Source organism: Chiloscyllium plagiosum, chromosome 5 (genome assembly GCF_004010195.1).
Source record: "Chiloscyllium plagiosum isolate BGI_BamShark_2017 chromosome 5, ASM401019v2, whole genome shotgun sequence".
NCBI lineage: Eukaryota > Metazoa > Chordata > Chondrichthyes > Orectolobiformes > Hemiscylliidae > Chiloscyllium > Chiloscyllium plagiosum.
In genome coordinates, this window is record NC_057714.1 from 117,560,199 (window position 1) to 117,579,678 (window position 19,480).

Consider the following 19,480-nt stretch of genomic DNA (forward strand, 5'->3'; position numbering starts at 1 on the left):
CCCTTACCTGCAGCTCACCTTCCACCGACCCCCCCCAGTCTTGAAGCAGGGTTACACCCAAAACGTTGCCTTCTCCACCTCCTGATGCTGCCTGGCTTCCTGTGTTCATCCAGCCTCCTAATTGTCTACCTAGGATTCCAGCATCTGCAATTTTCCTTTCTCTACCTCCTCCTGCCAGACGAAGTGGTGGAGGCTGGTACAATTACAATGTTTAGAAGATATCTGGTTAGGTATATGAATAGGAAAGGTTTAAGAGGGATACGGGCCAAATGCTGGTAAATGGGACTAGATTAGGTTGGGATGTCTGGTCAGCATGGACAGGTTGGATCGAAGGGTCTGTTCCCAGGCTGCACATCTCTATGGCTGATGGAAAACCTGAGCCCCCCTTTTTCTTACCTATTCACTCGCTGACCCCTTTTGGAGCTGTGGAGGCCAGGTCATTGAGTATAGTTAAAACAAAGATAGATAAGTTCTTGATTGTTGAGGGGATCAAAGGTTACAGGATGAAAACAGGAACAGGACTGGACCAGATAATCGGAATCAAAGGTTGGTGGGATAACCGCAGCTGACCAATGGGCTGCTTCCAAAGGCGGAGCTACTTTGGGCACGTTGAGGCCTACTCCCTCGGAAGGCTTCAGTCGGGCAAACAAATTGAGAACTCGGTGACTGAGAAAGGAGATAGGAATGAAGACACGTTACAAAAGAATGCTCTGACAGCTGTCACGCAGTAGGGCCAGTTCAGAGCCAAATCTAGAAGGTTTAGGAGATGTGACAAAGCAAAGGGATTCTGCATTATGAATGAAAGAATGGCAGCTAACACACAGGGAAATCCCAAAGTCTCCCAGACTCATCAATAATGGCTGAGGAGTGGCAGATGGAGTTCAATTAGAGTAAGTGAGAGGTGTTTCATTTTGGTAAGGCAACCAGGCTAGATCTTATAGAGTTTAATGGTAGCACCCTGGGGAGGGATGCTGAACAAAGGGGCCCATGGGTGCAGGTGCGTAGTTCCTGGAAAGCAGAGTCACAGATAGACTGAGTAGTGAAGGTGACACTTGCTTTTATTGGTCAGAACATTGAGTATAGGAGTTGAGAGGTCAGGTCATAGCCATACAAGCCATTGGTTCGGCCACTTTTGGGATATCACGTACAATTCTGGTCTCCCTCCTCTAGGAAAGATGTTTTTAAACTTGAAAGAGTTTAGAAAAGATTTATAAGGATGTAACAGGAGTTGAAGAGTTTGAATTGTAGAGGGAGGCTGTTTTCCCTGGAGCATCGGAGGCTGAGGGGTGACCTCACAGAGGTTTATAAAATCATGAGGGGCATGGGTAGGGTAAAGAGACAAGGTCTTTTCCCTGGGGTGGGGGAGTCCAGAATTAGCAGGCTTAGGTTTAGGGTGAGAGTGGAAAGGTTTAAAAAGGATGTAAGGGCAACTTTTTCACACAGAGGGTGGTGCTTGTATGGAATAAGCTGCCAGAGGAAGTGGTGGAGGCTGGTACAATTATAGTATTTAAAAGGCATCTGGATGGGTATATAAATAGGAACGGTTTGGAGGGATATGGGCCAAATGGCACAAGATTAGATTGGGATATCTGGCCGACACAGATGAATTGGACCAAACGGTCTGTTTCATTCTGTATAACTCTGAACAGAAATCAGATGGATTAGAGATCAGAAAGAGATTTATACATGCAGGAGAGGAGCAGGGCTGAGATGTTAAATGAATACATTGCATCTGTGTTTACCGAAGAGAGAGGGATGTTACCCACACATTGGCAACAGGGGAGGGCACTCTTTCACCCTGAGTCCAACTTCAGGAGAAAGCATCTGATGGATAAGCTGTTGGTAATTAGAGGTGGCCAAGGCTGACCAGTGAAGTCAGGGACAGCATAAACGCAAAAGTGAAGGCATACAATATGGCAAAAGGGCAGTGGGACATCAGAGGATTGGGAAGCCTATGACGACCAACAGAGAACAACAAAGAAAGACATAAGGAGGGAGAAGATTAAATATAAGGGTAAGCTAGCTGATAATGTTAGAAAAGATTGCAAGAGTTTCTTTAGATATATATATATCTAAAGGGCAAAAGAGAGGCGAAAGTAGACATTGGGCCGCGTGAAAATGATGCTGGAGAAGTAGTGATGGGGAACAAATACTTTGTGTCATTTATATGATGGAACACACAAGTAATATCCCAAAAATGCAAGAGAATGGAGGAGGCAGAGATGCGTAGGGTGGCCATCACCAAGGAGAAAGTGCTAGAAACACTGAATGGTCTGAAGGTGGATAAATCACCTGGACCAGATGGACTATAGGCGAACGCTCTGAAGGAGATCGCTGAAGAAATAGTGGAGGTGTTAGTAGTCATCTTGCAGGTATCACTGGAGTCAGTGATATTATACACCAATTAATTTGGAGTCCATTGTGAAGGATGAGATTCTGAATACTTGGAAGTGTAAAATAAGGCAAAGTCAGCATGGTTTCATCAAGGGGAGGTCATACCTGAGAAATCCGTTAGAATCTTTGAAGAGATAACAAGCAGGGCAGACCAATGGATGTTATCTACCTGAACTTCAAGAAGGCCTTTGACAAGGTGCCACACAGGAGGTTACTGAGTAAGATAAGGGCCCACGGTGTTAGAGGCAAGGTCCTCGCATGGATAGAAGCTTGGCTGTCTGGCAGGAAGCAGAGAGTGGGGATAAAAGGGCCCTTCTCAGGATGGCAGCTGGTGACAAGTGGTGTTCCACAAGGGTCAGTGTTGGGACCACAACTTTTCACTTTACACATTAAAGATCCGGGTGAAGGACCTGAGGGCATTCTGGCAAAGTTTACAGATAATACAAAGAGAGGTGGAGGGGCAGGTAGTATTGAGGAGAGGGGGAGCCTTCACAAAGACTTGGTCAGGTTAAGAGAGTGGGCAAAGAAGTGGCAGATGCAATACAACATGGGAAAGTGTGAGGTTGTGCACTTTGGTGGGAAGAGTAGAGGCATGGACTATTTTCTAAATGGGGAAAAAAAAAAATCAGAAATCTGAAGTGCAAGGGTACTTGGAAAACCTAGTCCAGGTTTCTCTAAGATAAACTTGCAGGTTGAGTTGGGAGTTAAGAAGGCAAATACAACGTTGTCATTCAGCTCAGGGGGGACTAGAGTATAAAAGCAGGGATGTATTTCTGAGGCTTTATACAGCTCTGGTCAGATAACATTTGGAGTATGATGAGCAATTTGGACCCCAAACCTCAGGATGTACGTACTGGCCCTGGAGCGGGTCCAGAGGAGGATCCAATGATCAATGCCAGGAATTAAAGACTTAACATATGAGGAATGTTTGAGGACTCTGGGTCTATATTCAATGGAGTTTAGAAGGATCAGAGGGGTGGGATCTGATTGAAACTTATAGAATACTAAACAGTCTGGACAGAGCGGATGTTGGGAAAATGTTTTCATTGGCAGGAGAGACTGGGGCCCAAGGACATAGCCTTGGAGTAAAGGGAAAATCTTTTAGAATTGTTACAACCTGGAAGTGGACCGCTCTGCTAATTAACCCAAACACCCAGAAAAACTCACCTCACCTTGTAATCTGTTCAAGTATGAGAGACAGAGAACTCCCAAATTCCACGATTTAAAGAAAAATATCAATTTATTCTTTAACTCTAAAAGTGAACATTAAACAACAACTATATACAATTCTAAGCCTCCTTTCTCCTAACTGCTTATTATCTGCCTCTAACTCTGTAACAATATACTGTTCCAATATTCATCCATATTAAAATTACATCAACTTAATTTCAAAACCAAACAGCAGCTTTCATGTCTGGTGTCCTCCTTCTTTCAACTGTAGATCTCCCTGGGTCATCTTCTGTCTTTTGTTGCAAAGATGTTTCATATGGAAAAGGTACCTTTGATAGAGAGTTTTGAATGGCAATCTCTCTCTCTCTCTCGGTGGCAGTTACTCTCTGTCTAACTTTCAAAATGCCTACAGCTTTATACCCCAAACATTTGATTGTCTCATTGCTTCGATGTTGTCAAAACAGTAAAATTGAAATTTGATTGGGTTTTAGTATCTAGGGGCATAATTTAAATTGGTTGGTTAAATTCAAACTGCTGGGAAAACAACTCGGGTATCTAGATTACAACCAAATGTTACATCTTTAAATTTCCCAGTACACTTTATGCCTGCTAGTCAGTCACATGATAGATGCTTGCCAACTTTCAGTCTCTTAAAGGTACAGTACATGCTTTCAACTTCATAACACCTTCCCCCTTAAGAAAAAAAATGAACCATCATAAATAAAAGATAGCTTCATTTTGTTTTCAATGTCTTAACCCCATCACAATGAAATACATAGGACATTAATCTAAGTTCATATTAATTTCTGCACACATATATATAACATTGGAATCTGGTCAATCTTATCTATACTTTATCTGTTAAATCTGTGATAATGCACCTGCTATCACATTTTTACGACCTACAACATGTGCAATTTGTAAATTAAAAGTCTACATAAGTCTCCAATGAAATAGTCTCATATTCTTGTCTTTAAATTGTTCTAAGAATGTAAGAGGATTGAGATCCGTATACACAACTGTCTCTGACACATTAATCATCACATAAACATTAAAATGTTGTAAGGCCAATACCAAACTCAATAATTCCTTTTCAAAGGTAGAATATTTTCCCTGGTGGGTGTTGAGTTTCTTTGAAAAGTAGCCAACTGGCCGTTCATTTCCGTCATCATCTTCCTGTAGCAGTACAGCTCCAACTCCTATGTGGCTAGATCGATTGCAACTTCAAAGGGTTTCAAAACGTTTGGTGTAGCTAAAACTGGTGCGGTGGCTGTAACTGCTTTTAAATTGTCAAATGCCTCCTGGCATTGTTCTTTCCACCAAAATTTTGTGCTCTTCTTCAGTAAATCGGTGCCGCTACGCTGCTGAACAAACCTCTGGTAGAATCAGCTTCGTCCCAAAAATGGAAGCACCTCTTTTTTTGAGGTTGTTTGTGGAAATTCCTCGATGTCCATTGTCTTGATGTTCCTTGGGGTCAACCTTCCATGACCGATGTTATGTCCTAAGAATGTCACCTCTGCTTTCTCAAATTCTGTTTTCTTTAAGTTTATTACGGGTGGCACAGTGGTTTGCACTGCTGCCTCATAGTGCCAGGGACCCGGGTTTGATTCCAGCCTCAGGCGACTGACTGTGTGGAGTTTGCACATTCTCCCCATGTCTGCGTGGGTTTCCTCTGGATGCTTGGTTTCCTCCCACAGACCAAAAGATATGCAGGTTAGGGTGAATTGCCCATACTAAATCGTCCATAGCGTTAGGCGCATTAGTCAGAGGGAAATGGGTCTGGGTAGGTTACTCTTTGGAGGGTCGGTGTCGGCCTGTTGGGCCGAAGGACCTGTTTCCACACTAATCTAATCTAATTACCAGTTTTGCTTCTCTTCATTGTTCAAAGAGCTCTGTCAAGTGTACCATGTGATCTTTCCATGATTTACCCAAGATCACGACATTATCCCGATTGACTGCACAGTTTGTTAACCCAACCACACCTCTGTTCACAGGTCTTTGGAATGTGGCTGAAGTGTTTCTCATTCCAAAAAGCATCACTTTGAATTGATATTGCCCATTTGAAGTTACTATCGCAGCGATTTCTTTTGCTTCCTCTGATAAAGGTACCTGTCAATAACCATTCCCAACTTTGTGATGCAACTGGCGTGTTTAATTGGTTTCTCTATGCAGTCCTCCAATCTTGGTATGGAGTAGGAGTCCAATTTTGTTACGGCATTGACCTTCCAATAGTCCACACAAAATCGTTGAGTCCCATCAGGTTTGGGAACTAACACGATTGGCAAACTCTACTCACTCTGACTTGGTTCGATGATATCTTCGTTGAGCATCGCACCTACTTCCTTCTGGACCTGGGTGGCTTTGAAAGGATTAAGCCTGTAGGGGTGTTTTATCAGAACAGCATTCCCTTTTTCGACCTCATGCACAACCGTATTAGTCCTCCCCATCTTATTCCTACGTATGTCCTCATACTGCTACAACAAGCCTTTTAACTGGGTTAAAAGCAAATTACTGCGGATGCTGGAACCTGAAACCAAAAGAGAAAATGCTGGAAAATCTCAGGAGGTCTGGCAGCATCTGTAAGGAGAGAAAAAAGAGCTGATGTTTCGAGCCTAACTGACCCTTTGTCAAAGCTTTGACAAAGGGTCAGTTAGACTCAAAGTCAGCTCTTTTCGCTCCTTACAGATGCTGCCAGACCTGCTGAGATTTTCCAGCATTTTCTCTTTTGCTTTTAACTGGGTTGTTTGCTCCTGAGACAGATAGTTCACTAACCTACCCCCACTCCTGAAGGACCTCCTCATTGTTTAACATATTTTGAGGCGCATCGAACTCCACATCATCTGGATTTCATTCCTCACTCTGCGGAGCAGTCACTAACTCCTATTTCTCCAGTTCCTTATCTCTATTACAATATAATTTCATCATATTCACATGACATACCTGATACAGTTTCTTATCTGGTATCTTTACCAGATAGTTTACCTGACTCAACTTTTTCTCAATTTGATAGGGACCACTAAACCTGGCTTTGAAGGGATCTCCTACCACTGGTAACAATACTAATACGTCATCCCCATGGGAAAATGTCCGAATTTCCAAGATTTTATCTGCCACTTGCTTCATTCTATACTGTGTCAAGAGTGTGGTGCTGGAAAAGCACAGCCAGTCAGGCAGCCCTTGAGGAGCAGTAGAGTTGACGTTTCAAGCATAATTCCTGATGAAAAGCTGATGCTCTGCAGATGCTGCCTGACCTGCTGTGCTTTTCCAGCACCACACACTTGATCCTGATCCACAGCATCTGCTGTCCTCGCTTTCTCCTTATTTTATGCTGTACCCTCTTCAAGTGTTGTTTAGCTAACTCACCTACCCAATTTAATGTCTCCTTCACCTCCGAAACATAATCCAAGTGTGAGATCTCCGACTTCAGTCCTGTCAATTTCTCTTTAATTAATATCAATCATTCGGGTAATCCTGACAGTACGCTCTTAACGTGGTCTTCAGGGTCTGATGCCTACCTTTCAAAGCTCCCAGGGACTCAGCATGATATGCACTGGATTTAAAGTGCTGTTATACCTAAGCTATCCATGACTTCTTTAAAAAAACCTTGCAGTAAAATGAGATCCTTGGTCTGACTCAATCTTTCTGGGTAGCCCATACCGTGTGAAAAAAGCTATTAACTCCTGTACCACCCTTTTTGCCTTAATACTCTGTAATAGAATTGCATCAGGAAATCTGGTAGACACATCCATTATGTTTAACAAGTACTGGTTCCCACTTTTAGTTCTCGGGAGGGGACCTACACAATCAATTATAACCCGCGCAAAAAGTTCTTCAAATGCGGGATTTAGCAACAAAGGTGCTGGTTTTACTACCGCCTGTGGCTTCTCTACCATTTAGCATGTATGACACATACGGCAAAAGTTAACCACATCCTTGTGCATTCCAGACCAATAGAAATGCTTTTATATCTTAGCCTGAGTCTTCCGTACCCCTAGGTGATCTCCTACTGGTAATTCATGTGATACCCGTAACACTTTCTGTCTAGATGCTCCCGGAAACACAGTCTGGTGCACTTCACCCGTTTCTTCTCTACAATAACCAGCCGTGGTCTCCATTTCCACCTTAGGATTCTACCTTTCAGATAATGACCGTCAGGAATATTCTCTGCCTCCTTTTCTGATTATGCATCAACGTATAGATCTTTTATCGTCTTGTCTTTCTGTTCTAAGTCTATTAGCCTTTCAGCACAGAACTCTTCTGCCTGACCCTCTGCCTGTACAGCTTTTTCCTGCACCATTACATCAAACAAGGTGTCTGCGAACCGAACCTCAACTCCTTCATCTTTCTCTTTAGTTTTTGCTTTGTGCTGTGCCTAATGACAGTGGGATCTGGTCACTACACAGTCTGGGAAAATTCCAAGGTATTTTCCTTTTAACTCCACAGTTCCCTTGTCTTCCTTGGGCTTCTCCACAACAAGGGGTGTCACTCCCACCTTGGATCCTGCTAAATTGTGCCCAAGAACAAACTGGATTCCTGGAACTGACACTCTGTCAGTCACTCCCACTGTTACATCCCCAGTCTTGACTTGGCACTCCAACTTGACCTTACATAGGGGAACGCTAAACTTCAGTCCGTCTGTCCCACAAATTACTGCTCTCTCGGGTAACAGGTCAGAAAGAGTCCAAATATGTTCACTGATGAGATCCTGTATCTCTCAAAATTATAATTTCTTGCCCTCCTCCCCTGTTCTTTCTGGGAAAGACTACTAGACTAGATGGGATTGAGGTTCACAAGGAGGAGGTGTCAGCAATTCTGGAAAGTGTGAAAATAGATAAGTCCCCTGAGCTGGACGGGATTTGTCCTCGGATTCTTGGGGAAGCCAGGGAGGAGATTGCAGAACCTTTGGCTTTGATCTTTAGGTCGTCATTGCCTACAGGAATAGTGCCAGAAGGTTGGAGGATAGCAAATGTTGTCCCCCTTGTTCAAGAAGGGGAGTAGAGACAACCCTAGTAATTATAGACCAGTGAGCCTTACTTCGGTTATGGGTAAAGTGTTGGAAAAGGTTAGAAGAGATAGGATTTATAATCATCGAGGGAGGAATAAGTTGGTTAGGGATAGTCAACAAGGTTTTGTGAAGGGTAGGTCGTGCCTCACAAACCTTACTGAGTTCTTTGAGAAGGTGACCAAATAGGTGGATGAGGGTAAAGGGGTTAGTGTGGTGTATATGGATTTCAGTAAGGTGTCTGATAAGGTTCCCCACGGTAGGTTATTGCTCAAAATATGGAGGCATAGGATTGAGTGATTTGGTGGTTTGGATCAGAAATTGGCGAGCTGCAAGAAGACAGAGGGTGGTGGTTGATGGGAAATGCTCATCCTGGAGTTCAATTTCTAGTGGTGTACTACAAGGATCTGTTTTGGGGCCAATGCTGTTTGTCATTTTTATAAATGACTAGATGAGGGCGTAGTAGAATGGGTTTGCAAATTTGCGGATAACACTAAGGTTGGTGGAGTTGTGGACAGTGTGGAAGGATATTGCACGTTACTGAGTGACATAGATAAGCTGCAGAGCTGGGCTGAGAAGTGACAAATGGAGTTTAATGCAGGAAAGTGTGAAGTGATTCACTTTGGAAGGAGTAACAGGAATAAAGAGTACTGGGCTCATGGTAAGATTCTTGGTAGTGTAGATCAGCAGAGAGAGCTTGGTGTCCAGGTACACAGATCTTTAGATCCTTGAAAGTGGCCACCCAGGTTGATAGGGTTGTTAAGGTGTACGGTGTGTTAGCTTTTATTGGTAGATTAGATTAGATTAGATTACTTACAGTATGGAAACAGGCCCTTCGGCCCAACAAGTCCACACTGACCCAGCGAAGCGCAACCCACCCAGACCCATTCCCCTACGCTTATCCCTTCACCTAACACTACGGGCAATTTAACTTGGCCAATTCAGCTAACCTGCACATTTTTGGACTGTGGGAGGAAACCGGAGCACCCGGAGGCAACCCACGCAGACACTGGGAGAACGTGCAAACTCCATACAGAGAGTCGCCTGAGGCGGGAATTGAACCCGGGTCTCTGGTGCTGTGAGGCAGCAGTGCTAACCACTGTGCCACCCACAAAGAGGGATTGAGTTTCAGAACCATGAGTTCGTATTGCAGCTGTACAAAACTCTGGTGCGACCGCACTTGGAGTATTGCGTACAGTTCTGGTCACCACATTATGGGAAGGAGGTGGAAGGTTTGGAAAAGGTTCAGAGGAGACTTACCAGGATGTTGTCTGGTATGGAAGGAAGGTCTTACGAGGAAAGGAGGGACTTAAGGTTGTTTTTGTGAGAGAGAAGAAGGTTGAGAGTGACTTAATTGGGACATACAAGATAATCAGAGGGTTAGAGAGGGTGGACAGGGAGACTTTATCCTCAGATGGCGATGGCTAGCATGAGGAGACATAGCTTCAAATTGGAGGGGTGATAGATGTAGGACAGATGTTAGAGGTAGTTTCTTTACTCAGTAGTAGGGGCGTGGAACGCACTGCCTGCAACAGTAGTAGACTCGCCAACTTTAAGGGCATTTAAATGGTCATTGGATAAACATATATTTGAAAATGGAATAATGCAGGTGAGATGGGCTTCAGATTGGTTTTACAAGTCAGCGCAACATCAAGGGCCAAAGGGTCTGTACTGTGCTGTAATGTTCTATGCAAACTTTATCCACAGAGGCAAATTCTTCATAGAGCTCAGGCATTAAGTCCATACCCAGATCCTGCCTAGTCTGTGCACTCTCCTGCAGCTCCTCAACTTTTCTTAAAGTCTCCTTTGCTACTTTCAGTAATGCCGCTGGCTTAGCCGCTTTTACCACATCTTTTCCCACAATGCCTTTCTTTAACGACCAGCACTGTGACTTTACATGTCCTACTTTACCACAGTGGGAACACCTGAGGCCTAGGGTGTAGGTTTGCTCGCTGAGCTGTAGGTTTGATATCCAGACGTTTCGTTACCTGGCTAGGTATCATCAGTGGCGACCTCCAAGTGAAGCAAAGCTGTTGTCTCCTGCTTTCTATTTATGTCTTTCTCCTGGATGGGGTTCCTGGGGTTTGTGGTGATGTCATTTCCTGGATTCCGAGGGGTCTTAGTAGTCTGGCTGTCATTTCTGAAACTTCTTTGATGTATGGTAAGGTGGTTAGAGTTTCTGGCTGTGTTTGGTCTGCTTCTCGTGGTTCGTTCTTGAGGAACCTGCGAACTGTATTTTTTGAGTATCCGTTCTTCTTGAATACGTTGTATAGGTGGTTCTCCTCTGTTTTCCGAAGTTCGTCTGTGCTGCAGTGTGTGGTGGCTCGTTGGAATAGTGTTCTGATACAGCTTCGTTTGTGTGTGTTGGGATGGTTGCTGGTGTAGTTAAGTACTTGATCAGTATTTGTCGGTTTTCTGTATACACAGGTTTGTAGTTCTCCGTTATCCTTTCTTTCGACTGTGATGTCCAGGAATGCGAGTTTGTTGTCGGTTCCTTCCTCCTTGGTGAACTTTATGCCTGAGAGGGTGTTGTTGATGATATTAAATGTCTCTATCTTGTTTCGTTTTGTGATGACAAAAACACAAAAATAGAGGAAGATGAAACAATGATCTCATTCGACGTAACAGCACTGTTCACCTCCATCAACATCGACCTGGCAAAGGAAACACTTACCACACTTTTAGAAGAGACCATCACACACACCCCAACCACCATCAATCACATTACCAATGAAAACATCATGAAGCTAGTGGACTTGTGCCTCACCACCCACTTCACCTTCAACAACGTAATCTACAAACAAACCAACGGCACACCCATGGGATCTCCGCTATCAGGATTCATAGCAGAAGCGGTAATGCAAAGACTAGAACAAACAGCCCTACCAACCATCAAACCAAAAATCTGGGTCCGCTACCTGGATGACACATTTGGTAGCTGGGGCCCTGACAGATATTTTTGTAACATCCTTAAACACAGGTGAAGTGCCGAAGGACTGGAGGGTTGCTCCTGTTGTCCCCCTGTACAAGAAGGGTAGTAGGGTTATTCTGGGCAACTACCGACCAGTGAGCCTGATGTCTGTGGTGGGAAAGTTGCTGGAGAAGGTACTGAGGGATAGGATCTATTTATGTTCAGAAAAGAATGGGCTTATCAGTGATAGGCAACATGGGTTTTGTGCAGGGGAGATCATTCCTTACCAACTTAATAAAGTTCTTCGAGGAAGTGACCACTGTTGGTATGATCAGCAAGTTTGCAGATGACACAAAGATCAGTGGAGTAGCAGGGACTGTCGGAGGATATAGATCGACTGGAGGGTTGGGCAGAAGTGTGGCAGATGGCTTTCAATCCAGACAAGTGTGAGGTGATGCATTTAGGCAAGTCTAATTCTAGAGCAAATTATACAATGGCCAGAAGAGTTGGGAAAAGTTGATGAGCAGAGAGATCTGGGACTGTAGGTCCATTGTATCCTGAAGATTGCTGCACAGGTGGATAGAGTGGTCAAGAAGGCACATGGTTTACTTGCCTTCAGCGGACAGAATATTGAGTATAAGAGCTGGCAGGTCATGTTAACATTGTACAAGGCCGCATTTAGAATACTGTGTACAGTTCTGGTTGCCACATTACCAAAAGGACTTGGATGCTTTGGAGATGGTGCAGAGAAGGGTTACGAGGATGTTGCCTGGTATGGGAGGTGCTAGCTATGAAGAGAGGTTGAGTAGGTTAGGTTTGTTTTCATTAGAAAAAAGGAGATTGAGGGGAGACCTGATTGAGGTTTACAAAATCATGAAGGGTATAGACAGGGTGGATAGAGACCAACTTTTCCCAGGGTGAAGGATTCAATAATGAGAGGTCACGCTTTCAAGGTGAGAGGTGGAAAGTTTAAGGGGGATACATGCAGCAAATACTTCACACAGAGGGTGGTAGGTGCCTGGAACGCGTTGCCAGCAGAGGTGGTAGAGGCAGGCACGGTAGATTCATTTAAGATGGGTCTGGACAGATGTATGAGTAGGTGGGAGCAGAGGGATACAGAGGCTTAGGAAGTGGGCGACAGGTTTCGACAGTGGATTTGGATCGGCTCAGGCTTGGAGGGCCGAGGGGCCTGTTCTTGGGCTGTAAATTTTCTTTGTACAAATGTGTTTCACTTTATTAACTTTTACCTGTTACCAAATTGGCCTCTTCCTTGTGGGCGACAGGTTTCGACAGTGGATTTGGATCGGCTCAGGCTTGGAGGGCCGAAGGGCCTGTTCTTGGGCTGTAAATTTTCTTTGTACAAATGTGCTTTTTTAGATTAGATTACTTACAGGGTGGAAACAGGCCCTTCGGCCCAACAAGTCCACACTGACCCGCCGAAGCACAACCCACCCATACCCCTACACCTACATTTACCCCTTTAACCTAACACTATGGGCAATTTTAGCGTGGCCAATTCACCTGACCCTGCACATCTTTGGACTGTGGGAGGAAACCGGAGCACCCGGAGGAAACCCACGCAGACACGGGGAGAACGTGCAAACTCCACACAGTCGCCTGAGTCGGGAATTGAACCCGGGTCTCTGGCGCTGTGAGGCAGCAGTGCTAACCACTGTGCCACCGTGCCGCCCACTTTATTAACTTTTACCTGTTACCAAATTGGCCTCTTCCTTTCTTCTGGTTTATTTTGATATTTTTAATTTTTGAGCTTTAAAATTTAAATATTTTAGTCACATTTAAAAGTGGAGGATGGATAAAGGTGTGAAATAATAAAATTCTCTCATCACATCAGATGATGATTGGGAAATGACTAACTTGATGGTCACGTAACTTGGACTCGACCAAGCGAAGGGTTATACTGCTTTGATAATGAAAGTAACCAGCCCTATTACATTGAGCGGTGGTTTCAACTTTATAGCAGTTTTACAAATACATTGACGAGCAACGAATTAAAACTCTGACGGTGCACAAAATTAATATTTTATTATTACTTTTAGTGTTTTAAATAGCTAAATACATTGTCACCTAATTAGTAATGCACCTGAATGGACAAACGGGATTCCCACTGAGAAAAAAGCCAAAGAATGTTTAAATTTTTTAAGTTATTCATTCACTCTTCCCAGCTACCTTCCTCCCAGCCACATCCCCACCCTCATCTCTCAGCCCCTTCCCTCCCCTTCATTCCTGATGAATGGCGCCCTGAATGGTGGCTCCCTTGTTCCTCAGATGCTGCCTGACCTGCTGTGCTTTCTCCAGGGTCACTCTGACTCTGTCTCTCCAGCATCTACAGCCCTCACTCTCTCCTAGTCACTGTACCCACACTGCGAAGCCTCTTCCAAGGTTACCCACCTTGAAGTTCTCCTCCTCCCTCCACAAGGATCTCGAGTCTCTCTCCCACTGTACCCCCGCCAGGTCACCTCCTCTGTCCTGAAGCTCTTCAGTCACATCCTGAAGCAGACCCGCTCCTACAGCCACGTCTCCTTCCTCAGCACCTGCCTACGTAACCGACTGATCCCCCCCCCCCACGGACTCCAGGCTACATTCAGACCGGAACGGGACGACCATTACTTACAGCAAGCCTCCAGAAACTGTTCTCCCTGAGGATCCTCCGCTCCACCCTCACAACCAGGCACCGGCACCCACTCTCCCTGCAGTCAGCCGTACCCCAGCTCAGGGTCACACTCTCCCAGACCTGCAAATGACCTCTGCTGTTCTTCACCCAGAGAAGGATCCACACCCTCCACCAACGCTATTTCTCCAGGGTATCGGACACTGAGGAACATCGGTACACCAAACTCTCAGAGTTACTTCCAAACCCGGGATTCCTTGCCAATTTGCATGACATGATGATTTAGGTAATTAAGACCTCTTTCCCAGGGAATATCATTGGATTAGCCTGTCAATCATGTCACCTTATTATATGTGATAGTTCCAAGAAAAGACTAATCTCTTAAAAAAAAAAACAATGTGTAATTGCGCCATTTCTCCATGGAACACAGAAGCTTTTAACCTCAGTGTTGCTGGACAAATCTGCGCCAGGCTGCCTTATTTTAGTAAACTGCTACCTTGCTTTAAACAGACCGTACTCAGAGTGATTCTTTTGACCGATCTTGAACCAAATGGTCCCTTTGGAGGGGTCCAGATCTTTACTACAGGAGAAACAACTGATCCACTATCATGACAGTGACAGGTCAGACACACTTGACAAGAAGTTTATACAAAAGGACTCTAACAAACACCGAAAAAAAAAACGGTCCTGTACGTGGACTGAACCACAACCATAAAGACGCAGACAAAGGGGGCTTCCGAGCTGCACTCAAATCCACACTTGAAACCAATGTGTATAAAAGGGGCAAAAATTCCTATCAGCTTGTGGCTATACCCTCGACTAAAATCCTTGGAACATTGGACTTAAGTTCACTGACCTTTGAACTCAGGCAGCTCTGGGCTTCAGCTGAGCCAGAGACTGTGTAATACACAGGCCTCGGGGGCAGCTGTCTGGAACAAGGACTAGCTTGTAGAACTAAAGGAAGACCCCCCATTCCCACCCCAGCTCAAAACAGTGAAAGCCAGACTGCAGAACAAAACTTCACACTTTCTGGAGCCTGAGGGACACAGCCATTCAACTTACAACCAGGGCTTGAGCACAGAAATACCCAACATTCCACACCAGCGTGCTGCACGTTAACCTGTGTCCCCTTTTGGACGGGTCGGTGTTGGACTGGGGTGGGCAAAGTTAAAAATCACAACACCAGGTTACAGTCCGACAGGTTTATTTGGAAGCACTAGCTTTCGGAGCGCTGCTCCTTCATCAGGTGGTTGGACTATAACCTGGTGTTGTGAGATTTTTCAACTTTGTTTCACCTTTGACTGTAAGAGCCTTCACACGACTGGTCAAACCTTTATCAAAACCCCATCCAAGGGAGATACTGGAGATTCCAAGCCATCGGAAAACCATTCCCACCCCATCCAGTAATCAGGAGGCTCCTTCAGCCCTGAGGAGGAGCAATAATAACTCACTGATCCAAACCAGGTTTGGTGGAAGTAGTTGAGTATCTCTGGGGGAGCCCCTGAGGTTTTAAAATTTGAATTTAGGCTGTTGTCAGGAACAAGTATATGTACGCTTTAATTAACCACAAAATGGCTTTTCAATTTAAAACAACAAAATGGCTTCAAGTTATGATTTGACACTGTGATCCTGCATTTCTGCTTTGCCGAGTTAGCTGAACTAGAAGATAAAGCAGACAAGGAAGTCTTCATAAAATGAATTAGACGTTAAAAGACCACTCAAACAAACCTTGAACAGTAAGCATAAGATGATGATATATGTAAGACAAAAACCATTTTCCAGGAAATATCATTGGATTTTCCTACTGTCAATCATGTCACCTTATTACATTTGATTGGTCATTCCTTGTAATTAAGGCTGTACGGTCTCTTAAACATATAAAAATTGCTTATTGTTCAATTTAAATTGCGCAGTTTCTCCACAGAACACAGAAGCGTTTAACCTCAGGTGTTGCTGGATAAGTCTGCGCCAGGCTGCCTTATTTCATTAAACTGGTAATCTTGCTTTAAACAGACAGTACTCAGTGATTCACTGAACCAAAAGGCCTTCTCGAAGGGTCCAGATCTTCAGCCCAATCTCTCAATCAGGGAGGAACGAAGACACCCTGAGACCAGCAACACTATCTTCACAACCACCAAATACCACCCACAAACCCCGAACCTCCACCCAATGACTGGAGGGGACTGAAAGCATCCAGGGAGTGAAGACACTGAGTGGGGCATCAGCAGCAACATTTCCACCCCCCCCACCAGTGTCCAGGCCAACAGGAGGATCAGTCCTCAGTCCACAGCAGAGCCCAGCAACAACGAGACTACAGACGCGAGCAAGCCAGGCCTGCATTCTACTCCGGGGGGGGGAAGCCTAAGGTCATCGAGACCCCCTATCCCAGCTTGGGTCGTTGGGATAGGGGGAGGTAGATATTGGGGCTTGACTGTGCAGGCCATCCCCAGGGAAGGGAAGCAGGGTCAGACTCTGGGATTAGAGAGTTGTTTTCCTTCCCCTCTGTCACCTATTAGTTAGCAACAACTCGCTGTAGTGTTAAACCCACGGTATAAAGTCTGTGCTGCAAGGGTTAACTGGGGTTCAAGCTAAACTGTCAGACCAATCTCAGGCATTCCATTCCCATCGATAATAGTCTGGTTTTGAAATATTCATTTTTTCTCCCATTGCTGCATAGATGGTCAATTTGCTGGTTATCAATAAAATCAGAGTTCCCTTTACCTCTGAAGCATCTGCCTCCTGTGTTTCCCACCAAACCACATCCCACTCCATCAACCCAGGGTCAGAACCAGGGAGCTGGTGGGGAATTAACCCGACAGCCTCACAGGCGGCATGCAACAGGCCACCAAAAAGTGGACCCACCGAAGACAGGAACGGAACACCCACAACATCAGAGAAAAGCCTGAGAAAGACTAAAGTCAGAGAAGAACATGATAATCCTACCGGCAGACAAAGGTCACATGACCGTTACACAGTGCTGCTTCAGGAGAGGCAGGAGCAGCTCAGGCCTGTGGCCTACTCTTCCAGGATGCTCACTGAGATGGAGAGAGGGCACTCAAACTGAGAGAGGCCTCTGCTGGTGACTCACTGGGGTGTCCCTGATAACCCTCCTCACCCATCACCTATACCCCCTCCCCCAACTCAGCTGGTTGTCGATGGGACAGTGAGCAGCACACAAGGCATTAATCACAGATGGAGCAGAGGGTGAAGGATCTGTGGGAGCCCACACTCGCTACTAATAAAGTCTGCACAGGACTGCTCCACAGGGGTTCGGTGGATGGGGAGTGGGACATCAATATACATTTCCAGGCCAAGATACAACCCAAAGGCTGAGAGAGATCTGTGGGTGGGTGGGATATGATACAGTAGTTTTGGTTTGTTGGTCTCCCAACACTTGCCTGTGTACTCACCTTCACAGACATTTTTATGTATTTTTAAATCGGCTGTGAATTTGGTTGAACTTCCTTGTGGTTCCCCCGGTAACTGCCTGGTGGAGGAAACTCGATAGACAATGAATGGTTTTAGTTAACTTCAGTGGTTTTATCAATTCAGATTTTATCAAATACTGATTTTAACTAAAGCGAGTCATTTTAGCCCATTCATTCTGTTGCTAGAGTATTACTCTTTCCAGGCCGGCTAATATGACCCAGAAGTTTAAAAAAAAAGGGACGACTGGTGACCTTATGGTCAATTTTTGAGAAAAACCTTTGTTGGAAGAGCGGCGATTATGGTGAACTCTTCATATAGAAGATAGAAGAATACAGCGCAGTACAGGCCCTTCGGCCCTAAAGATTCTCACTGTCGACCCTATCTAAACCCCTAATCATCTTCATATCCCGGTTGAGTGGGAAACCGGGAAAATAACCGCCCCACACGGTTGCTTTTGGCGGCACCGTGTGCCAAATGTATTTGCCAAACAAGGAAACAGTCGTCCGTTGTAACGCCAGCAGAAGAGACCATAAAGACACTTTTGGGCAGGCACGAAGCATCCCAGATGATGACTGAGAGAAAAAGTGACAAAGAAAGACACTCTCAGGAAATGGCCCCTCCCGACGTAAGACTTCCTAATACTAGGATTTTTTATAACACCAACTTTAAAGGGCCAGTTGATTTTATGACCAGTAGAGTGCATGGAAGTGAGGAGGCATATCCTTCCACTGAGCCAGTAGATATGGAGCCAATGCCTGTAAATAGCTGTAATTATAGAGTACCCAGTAGATAATTTTAGGTGCGAGTCATGTTTAAATTATTATAATCCTGTAGGCCAGTTGAGAAAGCATATGAAATGTTGTAAGAGAATAAGGTCCGTGAGAGTGAAGTGTAATTGGGAAGTGGGGTACCAAGCTATTGCATGTCATTATCCCAAATGTAGCAGTACTAAAGATGAAAGTACGAATAAGACTTATCAATGTGATCTTTGTCCTCAGAAATTCAGTTCAGCGATCAGGTTAGGGCAGTATGATAGACACAGACATGCTGCCCTTAGGAGTAATGAAAGAATACAGAATACAAAGGTTAATAAGAAAGATCAGGTTAGCCAGGTTAATCAGGAAGGTACTAGTAGTAAGACTAAACAGGGAACCTGGACTAATGAGGAAACTAATAGACCAATAGAGCTTGAAAAACAATTCATAGGAAATAATTATATAAATAAAGCGATTGCCAAGTGTTTGAAAAGTAAAACTCCCAAACAAATATTTGTTAGCTAAACAAATTAATAAAGGTAATAAAACTAATGAAAGAAGAATCGACAAATTTATAGATAATCAATTATACAGAGCAGCAATCGTAATGAGGTAATTGAGAATAATGAAGAAAGGAAGAATAGAATCAGACAATATAATATACAAGTGTAGTTATCGAAATAAAGAGTCAATTAATCTACTGGAGGACAGTATTAATCTTGGTATTATTATTTATTTTTATTAATAATGATGTAATGGATGAGGTACTCAAGCGAACAATGAAAACAGACAAAAAGAAAAAGACAAAGAAACCAATAACTAAAATTAATAGGAGTTCACCTAAACAAAGATACGATTTGGGAATCAATAATGCTAGAAGGAGAAATGTTAAAAAGAAGAGTAAACACAGAGGGTCAAATACTATTTAAATAAAAATGCAATAATTGGCAAGAGAGATCATGGGAACACCTGGAAAAAGAATTAGAAAGATTTTTAAATAATAGATTAGCTGTAACATATGAAAAGGTGTAACATTAGAGGTTTTGCCAAGTATGAGGGGGTTAATCAGGATAATACCTCCCTAATCCGACCAGTGACTACAGACGAGGTAAATCAGGCTATTCTAGCGATGGACCCAAAATCTGCGGCTGGTCCGGATGGTATGGGAGTTAAAGATATTATCTCAGTAT